An 11,695-nucleotide genomic window follows, 5' to 3' on the forward strand; every position below is an offset into this window, starting at 1 on the left:
GAAAGAAATAGAAACATCAATGATGAGTGAGAATCATTTATCTGCTGCCTCCTGCACACACACACACATCCCCTCTCCCCCGCCCACTGGGGATCAAACCCACAACCATGGCATGTTTATCCTGACCAGGAATTGAACTGGTGACTTTTTTGGTGCATGGGACAACACACAACCAACAAAGCCACACCGGCCAGGTCAGTACATATATTTGGATGTCTATTTAAACCAATACACTATTAAGCAAAAATGATGAATCTATAGCCTAACTGATCAAGAAAAAATATTGCCCAAATAAATAAAATGAAAAATAAAAGAGGAAAAATTATAACCAACAGCACAGAAAGACAAAGAATCATTAAAGAACATTATGAACTATTATGTACCAGCGAGTGGACAACCTACAAGAAGTGGATTAATTTCTAGAAGCATACAACTTTCCAAGACTGGACAAGGAAGAAATAGAAAATCTAAGACTGATTACTAGCAATGAAATTGAAGCAGTAATAATAATAATAATAATAAACTCTCACAAACAAAATTCCAGGACCAGACAGCTTCCTTTTCAGTCTATTCCCAAAAATTAAAGAGGTGGAAATGCTTCTAATTCCTTCTACAAAGCCAGCATTGCTATAAAACCAAAACCAGACAAAGACGTTATCAAAACAGAAAATTAAAGTCCAATATCCTTGATGAGCATAGATGCAAAAATCCCCATTAAGAGCTTGCAAAAGGCAGCCAATCCATGTTGCTCATGATGTTTCTATCTCTTTATCCTTCTCCTGTCCTCTTTCTGAAATTAATAAAAACATATTTTTAAAAAATTCTCAACAAAATATTAGCAATATGGATTCAACAATACATTAAAAGGATTATAGGGAAGGGGCAGGAAGAGATTAAAGAACTTATATGCATAACGCATGGACACAGACAATAGTGTGTGGGAGGGTAGGTGATGGAGGGGGCAATGGGTGTAAAAAGGGGACATCTGTAATACTTTCAATAATATAGATAAATTAAAAATATTTTTTAAAAAATAAATGTAAAAACAAATAAGAGGATTATACAGTACACTATGCCTAGTGGGATTTATCCCAGAAATACAGGATTCTTTAACATTTGTAAATCAATCAACATAACACATCATATCAACAAAATGAAAAAAATCATATGATCATCTCAATAGTTGCAGAAAAAGCATTTGACAAAATTCAGCATTCTTTTATAATAAAAACTCAACAAAATGAGCATACAGAGAACATACTTTAACATAATAAAGGTGACATATGACAAATCCACAGCTAATATCATTACTCAATGGTAAAAAGCTGAAAGCTTTTCTTCTAAGATCAGAAACAAGACAATGATGCCCATTATCACCACTTCTATTCACCACAGTATTGGAAGTCGTGCCACAACATTAAGACCAAAAAAAAAAAAAAAAAAAAAAAAAAAAAGAAAGAAAGAAAAAGAAAAAGAAATGGCATCTGAATTGGTAAGGAAGAAGTAAAATTGTCACTATTTGCAGATGACATTATACTATAAATAAAAACCATAAAGATTCTACCAAGAAACTGTTAGAAATAAAAAATGAATTCAGTTAATTTGCAGAATACAGAATTAATATATAGAAATCTGTTGCATTTCTATATACAAATAATAAATGATCAAAGCATAAATTAAGAAAACAATTCCATTTACAATTGCATAAAAAAATATAAAATCTCTAGTAATAAATTTAACCAAAGAGGTAAAGACCTGTACTCTGAAAACTATGGACATTGAATAAATTAATTGAAGAAGATACAAATAAATGGGAGGGCATACCATGCCCATGTATTTGAAACATTAATATTTTAAACGTCCTTATTATTTAAATAAATATACAGACTTAACACAATCTCTATTAAAATACCAATGGCATTCTTCTGAGAACCAGAACAACTAATCATAAAATGTATGTGAAGCTACAAAACACTCTGAATAGCTAAAGAAATCTTGAGAATGTAGTGATCAATATCACACTCCTAGATTTGAAACTATACTACAAACTTACAATAATCAAAACAGTGTGGTGCTGACATAAAAACAGATATACAGATCAATGAAATAGAATAGAAAGCCCAGAAATAAATCCTCATTTATAAGGTCAATCAATCTAAAACAAAGCATGCAAGAATATACAATGGGGTAAAGACAGTCTCTTCAATAAATTGTGCTGGGAAAACTGGACAGATATATGCAAAAAAAATGAAACAGGTACTTTCTTACACCATATACAAAATAAATTCAAAATGGGTTAAAGATTTAAATGTAAGACCTGAAGCCATAGAACTCCTAGAAGAAAATATGTGCACTACACTCTTTGACATGGACCTTAGAAATGTCTTTTTGGATATGTCTCCTCAGGTTCAGGCAACAAAAGAAGAAATAAACAAATAGGACTACATCAAACTAAAAAGTTTTTGCACAGTGAAGGAAACCATCAACAAAATGAAAAGAAAACCTACTGAATGGGAGAATATAGTCACAAATAATATATCTCATAATGAATTAATATCCAAAATATATAAGGAGCTCATACAACTTAACATAAAAATCACCAAACAATTTGATTTAGAGATGGGCAAATGACTTGAATAGACATTTCTCCAAGGATGGCCAATCCTAATATATAAAAAGCCAGGGGCCATCACGACCGAAACAACTGGATGGACAATGGAACACAGGCTACGTGGGGCGACCAGGCTGGCAGGGGGGTTAGTGAAGGATGACCAAACGACTGAACAGCAGACTGCATTGGGTGACAAGGCCAGCAGGGGGGTTAGTGAAGGATGACCAAATGACTGAACAGCAGGCTGCATGGGGTGACAAGGCCAGCAGGGAGATTAGTGAAGGATGACCAAAGGACTGAACAGCAGGCTGCATGGGGTGACCAGGCCAGCAGGGGGGTTAGTGAGGGGCAACCAAATGACTGAACAGCAGGCTGCATGGGGTGACCAAGCCAGCATGAGGCGGGCAGTTGGGGGTGACCAGGCTGGCAGGCAGGTGAGCAGTTAGAAGCCAGCAGTTCTGGATTGTGAGAGGGATGTCCTGAATTGGAGAGGGTGCAGGCTGGGCTGAGGGACTCCCCCTGTGCACGAATTTCATGCACCAGGCCTCTAGTAGACATATAAAAAGATTCTTAATATAACTAATCATCAAGGAAATGCAAATCAAAATGACAATAAAATACCACCTCATACTTATCAGAATGGCAATTATCAAAATATCAACAAATGCTAGCAAGGATGTGGAGAAAAGGGAACCTTTATACACTGTTGGTGGGATTTTAAATTGTTGTATACATTATGTAAAACAATATGAAGATTACTCAAAAATCTAAAAATAGAGCTGCCATATGAGTCAATGATAGCACTTTTGGTATTTATTTAAAAACCAAAGAAACAAACAGACTAATTAAAAAATGATATATGCATCCCTATGTTCAATGCAGCATTATTTATAACTAGAGCCCTAGTGCATGAAAATTCATGCACTGGAGCGGAAGGGTTCCCTCAGCCCAGCCTGCCCCCTCTCACAGTCCAGGAGCCCTCAGGGGTGGGAGGTGACCCGGCGATCAGGGGAAGGCGACGCCCCCATCACACCTCTGCTGCTGTCACTGCCAGTAGTGCAAGCCTTGGCCAGCCCTGGTTACCTGGGTGGCTGGGCAGCTGCCATCGAGGCTTGCCTGCACCTCAGGCCGGCCCTGGGGGGCTGGAGGGCTGACGGGACTGGGGGACTCCAGAGATGGGCGTGCGGAGCAGTCGGACCCGCCTGGGGGCTGGTCTGGCCATGCCGCACACCTGCCACCCTGGTGAGGCTGAGTGGGCTGGGCACCGCCATCTTATGGCTGTGGGTTCAATTAGCATATTCCCTCCTTATTGGCTGTGGGCGCTGCCATCTTGGTGAGGGCATGATGGTTAATTAGCATATTCCCTCTTTATTAGATAGGATAGCCAAGATATGAAAGCAATCTAGGTGTCCATTGATAGATAAATGGATAAAGAAAATATCACACACACACACACACACACACACACACACACACACACAATGGAATCTTATTCAGCAATAAAAAAAGATGGAATCATCCCATTTGCAACAATATAGAAGGAACGCAGCCGTGGGCAAACTATGGCCCACGGGCCAGATCCAGCTGTTCTATCCGGTTCTCTTGCTCTCCCCTCTGCTCCTTTACTTTAAATTTATATTAGTTCACACAAACACTCCATCCATGCTTTTGTTCTGGCCCTCCAGTCCAGTTTAAGAACCCATTGTGGCCCTCGAGTCAAAAAGTTTGCCCACCCCTGAACTAGAGAGTATCATGGTAAGTGAAATATAGAGTGGGGCAAAAATAGGTTTACAGTTGTTCCTATGGAAAATAATATAATAATTAATAAATAATAATAATACAAGAATAAACTGTGCTTCATGTACTCACAACTGTAAACCTACTTTGCCTCACCCTGTATGTCAGACAGTAAAACACAACTACCGTATAATTTCATTTATATGTGCAATCTGAAAAGACAAAACAAATGAATAAAAAAAAAACACACACAACAGAAACAGACCCATAGATTCAGAGTACACCTGATGGCTGCCAAAGGGGAGGAGGTTGAAAGGATGGTTGAGGGAAAAAAAGAATTAGTCTGAGGTGGTACTCAGTATCTATTAAAACTCTCCAAGTGCTTTTTAAAAAAAGAAAAAACAGCAAATATTTATTAACTTGTCCACTTTAAGTGGATCAGGAATTTGGACAAATTTTAGTTGAACCATAACCGGTTTGGCTCAGTGGATAGAGCATCAGCCTGTGGACTGAAGGATCCCAGGCTCGATTCCAGTCAAGGGCATGCACCTTGGTTGTGGGCACATCCCCAGTAGGGGTTGTGCAGGAGGCAGCTGATCGATGTTTCTCTCTCATCAATGTTTCTAACTCTCTATCCCTCTCTGTAAAAAAATCAATAAAATATATATTTTTAAAAATTATAAATTTTAGTTGAGTTTTATGTCTCTGGGTTTGTCATTAAATAAGTAAATAAATGAATAATTAATTAATTAAAATGTTGACATCCTATATAATAAAAGAGTAATATACAAATTAACCATCACTCCGCTATACCCACAAGCCATGCCCACAAGCCACGCCTACCAGCGAATCAGGAGCGAATATGCAAATAAACCCAACCAAGATGGCTACGGCCACAGAGAGCAGGAGGGAGGCTTGGGTTTCCCCAGCAATGGAGGAAGTCAAGCTTTCCACCTGCCCTTGCAGGCCTAGGCCTCTACTCATGGCTACAAAGTTTCAATGATAGAAGATACATAAAACCAAACAGAAATGGCAGCAGCCACAGAGCTGGAAAGAGCAGGAGGCTAGGGTTTCCCCGGTGATGGGGGAAGCCAAGCTTTCTGCACACCCTGGCTGGCCCAGGCCTCCGCTTAAGGCTACAAAGTTTCAATTATAGAAGATACAAAAATCCCCCCAAAAATGGCTGCCACCACGGAGCAAGCAGAAGGCTTGGCTCCACTCCAGGCTACAAAGTTTCAATTATAGAAAATAAATAAACCCCAGATACCAGGGCCTTCGCTTGGGTCGCCAGGGGGCATGGCTGGCCTGCAAACCACCACAGGCCCCTCGCCCAGGCTACCTCACACCCCAAGGGAACCCCAACCCTGATCTGGGACACCCTTCAGGGCAAACCAGCTGGTCCCCACCCATGCACCAGGCCTCTATCCTATCTAATAAAAGAGTAATATGCAGATTGACCATCACTCCAACACACAAGATGGCTGCCCCCATGTGATCAAAGATCCTGCCCCCATGTGGACAAAAGATGGCCACCACAAGATGGCCAGCAGTTGGGAGGGACCTGGCCTGCAAGGGAGGGCAGTTAGGGGTGATCAAGCCTGCAGGAGAGGGCAGTTAGGGGTGACCAAGCCGGCAGAGGAGGGAAGTTGGGGGTGACCAGGCCTGCATGGAAAGGCAGTTGGGAGGGACCCAGGCCTGCAGGGGAGAGCAGTTGGGGGTGACCAGGCCTGCAGGGGAGGGCAGTTGGGGGCGACCCAGGCCTGCAGGGGAGAGCAGTTGCGGGGGGACCAGGCCTGCAGGGGAGGGCAGTTAGGGGTGACCAGGCCTGCAGGGGAGGACAGTTAGGGAAAAACAGGCTGGCAGGGGAGCTGTTAGGCATCAATCAGGCTGGCAGGGGAGTGGTTAGGGGTGATCAGGCTGGCAGGCAGAAGCGGTTAGGGGCAATCAGGAAGGCAGGCAGGCGAGCAGTTGGGAGCCAGCAGTCCCGGATTGTGAGAGGGATGTCCGACTGCCCCTTTAGGCCTGATCCCACCAGGATCGGGCTTAAACAGGCAGTCAGACATCCCTCGAGGGGTCCCAGATTGGAGAGGGTGGAGGCTGGGCTGAGGGACACCCCCTCTCCCGTGCATGAATTTTGTGCACCAGGCCTCTAGTTTTTATATAATTGGAAATAAGAGTATTGGTTGTATCTCTGAGGATACTATTAAATTTTTAATTTTTAGGTGTAATAATATTATTGTGACTATGTTAGAGAAGATCTGCTTTTAGAGACATGAGATATGTCCTAAAATATTTATGAATGAAATGCGATCATGTCTAGGATTTGCTTCAAAATAACATGGCAAGGATGTGAAATGGGTAATTATATACCTTAAAATAAACCTGTCAGTTAGGTGATATTTATTAAAGTTGGTGATGGGAACATAAATTATACTAATATTTCTATTTTTGTATATGATGTAAAGACTCTTTCATTCCTATGTTCCACCCAGATAAGTCAGTGCTTGTGTCTCTTCTATTCTTGGAAGTTTCAGGCTGCCTTTTTCTCTACAAACTCAGCAGGGTTCAAGAAAAGTTATGATTTTGTTGATTATCCAGCTTTTCTTTGGTGTTAGACTTGGAGCAACACTCCAAATTTATTGATCCCAAGCAAAAGCCAAAAATCTAATTTAACACTGAATTTGGACGGGAAGAAATTGTAAATTTTGATGAGATTTTTATCATCATCATATACTGTATATATACATAGATATATAGATATATAGATTATTGATTTCATAGAGGAAGGGAGAGGAAGAGAGATAGAAACTCCAACGATGCAAGAGAATCATTGATCAGCTGCTTCCTGGGGATTGAGCCTGCAACCTGGGCATGTGCCCTGACTGGGAATGGAACCTGTGACCTCTTGGTTCTTGGGTCAATGCTCAACCACTGAGCCATACCAGCCTGGCCATCATTCTTCTTCTTTATGGTCATGCTTATGTGACCAACCTATGAAATAACTGAAGATCATATAAACCCTCCTACATTGTTTAAAGCAGAGTTTTCCCAACAGCCATGATGAAACTCTGACTCTGTAGAGAGTGAAAGCAAGTGTTCTCATTACCTTATGCAGCAGATGGAGATAACAGCACATGAAGCCACTTCTTTGCAAGATGAAGCTTGTTCTTCCTAACAGTGCAGTCCCACACTCAGAACTAGAGAAAAACAATAGCAGAGCTGATAGGATTTGGAATACCTCCAATAGCCTTCCCAATACCCCCAATTGGGAAAACTTCATTACTCTGCCTCTCAAATGCTTCCTGTCAAAGCCTTCAAAATTTGTGTATGTCAAAACTATCCATTAGCTATGGAGACATTTAACAATTCAATCTCAGGGAACTTTAGAACTTAACAATGGCATCTAAAAAAACCAGAACGTAAAGAAATAGAATAGAAGCTGAGGATTTGGGGAATCAGGGAGATGTTGTTTAAGGGTGCAAACTTGTAATAGTAGATAAACAAGTTCTGGATATCTAAATACACATCACAGCTATTATAGTCAACAAAACTTGTGCTATAAACTTCAAAGTTCCTATGAGACTGTATCTTAATTACTCTCACCACAAAAAGGAAATGACAATTGTGAGATGGGATAAAGGTGTTAGCTTATGCTATGGTAGTAGTCATATTGCAATATATAAATGCATCAAATCAACATATGTCTTAAATTTATATCAATACTAGAGGCCCAGTGCATGAAAATTCATGCACTGGAGGGGGCTCCCTCAGCCCGGCCTGCCCCCTCTCACAGTCTGGGAGCCCTCAGGGGTGGAAGACAATCAGGGGAAGGTGACGACCCATCACACCTCTGCTGCTGCCATGGCCAGCAGTGCAAGCTTCGGCCGGCCCTGGTTACCTGAGCCTCGGGCTAGCCCTGGGTGGCTGGGGGACTGAAGGGACTGGGGGACTCTGGAGGCAGGCACGTGGAGCAGCCGGGCTGAGGGGACTGGGCACTGTCATCTTGTGGCTGTCAATTAGCATATTCCCTCCTTATTGGCTGTGGGCGCCACCATCTTTGCGATGGCATGAGTGTCAATTAGCATATTCCCTCTTTATTAGATGGGATGTTAATCATAGTTCAAATTTTATAAAAGAACATCACTATAATGAGGGATGCAAAGTTAAAATGAAAACAATAAAGTCTTAACAGTTTTAAAAGATGTATATTCATAAATGGAACACTATAATAATAAAAGCATAATATGCTAATTAGACTGGACAGCCAAATGACCTTCTGGACATCATTCCAGATGTCCTTCTGGACTAAGTCGTGGTGGCGAGGGTCAAGGCAGAGGCAGTTATGGGTGATCAGGCAGGCAGGCAGTCAAGCAGTTAGGAGCCAGTGGTCCCGGATTGCGAGAGGGTGCAGGCAGGGCTGAGGGGCCTCCTCCCCCCACTCCCCGCCCCATGCACAAATTTCGTTCACCAGGCCTCTAGTTCACCCATAAAAAGGAGTGAAGTACTGATACCTGCTACAACATGGATGAACTTTGAAAGCGTTTTTCCTAAGTGAAAGAAGCAGGTCACAAAAGCCACATACTGTATGATTCCACTGATATAACATGTCCAGAATTGGAAGATCAACAGAGAAGGTCAGTGATTGCCAGGGATGGAGGGAGGGGGAAATTGGGAGACACGGGTTTCTTTTTAGGGTGATGAAAATATTCTGGAATCAGATAGTGATGATGGTTGTACAACACTGTGAGTATACTAAAAACCACAGACTTGTACACTTTTAAATTGTAAATGCTATGTTATGTGAATTTATTCTCAATTAAAAATTGATACAGAAACCCAAAAATAAATAAATAATATTAATGGCATTCCCCACTCCAAAGCTGCTCTAAAATATTCCCTAGTTGATTCAAATGTGTGGTCTTTAGAGCCTGATACAGAGACATATCAGAATTACAAGGTGGATGTTCTGTTGAGGCAGAGGAGTCCCAGCCCTCTGAAGAGGGGATCGAAGATGAACCCATGAGCTCTAGACCCAAACAACCAAGTGCCTCATAAACAAAACCTCCTGAGGATTCAATGTACATTCAAATCAATCTGATCAATCTGTTCCAAACCAAGCTTGTTCACAAACATATATACATATAAACAATTTACTCTCATGTTTAAAATTGCTCTTCTTCCCTTAAGCCATACCTCAAGAAATATTCTCTCCATTCATCTGGTCAGTTAAATGCTGAACTCTGGAAGACACCCTGAAAGTCTTTATTTCCCTCAACTCCCTCATTCCATACATTCTACCTATCAATTCCTCGTCCCAAACAGATCTCAGATCTTTCTAATTATGCATTGTCTGCTCTGCCATTACTTTAACTTTTCATTGTACTTGTCCCTGATTATTGATTTACATATATATATGTGTATATGTATATGTCTTATCTAACATATGTCCATATGTGCTGTATAGTCCATATGTTTGTGTATGTATAAACATAATCAAATGTGTATTACAGACATATATATACATAGTAGAGGCCCAGTGCATGAAAATTCATGCACTCGGAGGGTCCTCAGCCTGGACTGCACCCTCTTGCAGTCCGGGACCCCTCAGGAGATATCCACCTGCCAGCTTAGGCCCGCTCCCAAGGGGAGTGGGCCTAAGCCTCAGTCAGACATCCTTAGCGGTGCTGAGGAGGTGGGAGAGGATCCTGCCACTGCTGCTGCACTCGCAGCCATCTCCCTGACTTGAGGTTGAGTGGAGCTTCCCCTGTGGAAGCACACTGATCACCAGGGGGCAGCTCCTGCATTGAGCATCTGCCCCCTGGTGGTTGGTGTGTATCATAGCGACCAGTCATTCCCGGTTGTTCTGCCTTTAGGGTCAATTTGCATATTACCCTTTTATTATATGGACTAGAGGCCCGGTGCACGAAACTCAGCCCAGCCTGCACCCTCTCCAATCTGGGACCCCTTGAGGGATGTGTGACCTCCCATTTAGGCCCGATCCCAGTGGGATCAGGCCTAAACAGGCAGTTGGACATCCCTCTCACAATCCAGGACTGCTGGCTCCCAACTGCTCACCTGCCTTTGCCTGATTGCCCCTAACCGCTTCTGCCTGCCAGCCTGATCACCCCCTAACCACTCTCCTGCCAACCTGATCAACGCCTAACTGCTCCACGGCCAGCCTGATTGCCCCTAACTGCCCTCCCCTGCAGGCCTGGTCACCCCTAACTGCCCTCCCCTGCAGGCCCGGTCCCCCCCCAACTGCCCTCCCCTGCTGGCCTGGTCCCCACCCCTAACTGCCCTCCCCTGCAGGCCTGGGTCCCCCCCAACTGCCCTCCTCTGCTGGCCTGGTCACCCCTAACTGCCCACAACTGCCCTCTCCTGCAGGCCATCTTGTGGTGGCCATCTTGTGTCCACATGGGGGCAGCCATCTTGTGTGTTGGAGTGATGGTCAATTTGCATATTACTCTTTTATTATATAGGATATCATCATTTACACATATACAGGGGTAGGCAAAGTGTTTATGGTTGTGATACAAATAAATAATACAATAATTACTAACTAATAATATAAGAATAAGCTCTGTTTTGTGTACTCACAACTGTAAACCTACTTTTACTGCCCCTGTATATTGTACATAAAAACACCATTAGGATATGTATGTATGCACATAAAATATAGATATGTCATACCTATATTTATATTTATGTAAGCATATATGCAAAAAGATATAATTCTTTATAACTACTAGTATATACATATATGTACACATGTATATGCTTATATATATATAGCTATATATTTTAGTACTCATATATGTATATTATCTATATTATATGAGAATTAGGAATGAATATGTGTGTATATATATATACTTAAGTATATATTACACATATTTATTAACATTCAAACCACAATTTTGCCTTTGTTTCTCTGTACAACTCATTCACTTCATTCTCTGTTTATATCTCACATTGCTGCCACAGTAAACTACTTGAAGTTTTCTGAATTGAACATTTTCTCTCAAATACCTTGCAAGCTGTCTCTCCCTCAGCCTAGAAAACCTATTCTGCTCCTCTGCTCCTCTTCTTAAATGGCTGTTTATGTTCTGTCAAGACTCCTCTTAGTCATCATCACCTCCCTTGAATGACTGATCTAAATTTAGTGTCTTTTACTTGTATCTCCATAGTTATTTTCCTTTCTTTTCTAAGTACAGTACAGCCTTCAAAATAAATTCTTGATCACACCCATTTTATTCATCATGAATTATATAGAATACAAAAATCAGCTTGGGTGTTGCTTCCTTTCAGAGTGAGGCAAGTCTTGTTAGGACTTGTGATGTGGGTACA

This window comes from Plecotus auritus (assembly GCF_963455305.1).
Source record: "Plecotus auritus genome assembly, chromosome: 2".
Taxonomy (NCBI): domain Eukaryota; kingdom Metazoa; phylum Chordata; class Mammalia; order Chiroptera; family Vespertilionidae; genus Plecotus; species Plecotus auritus.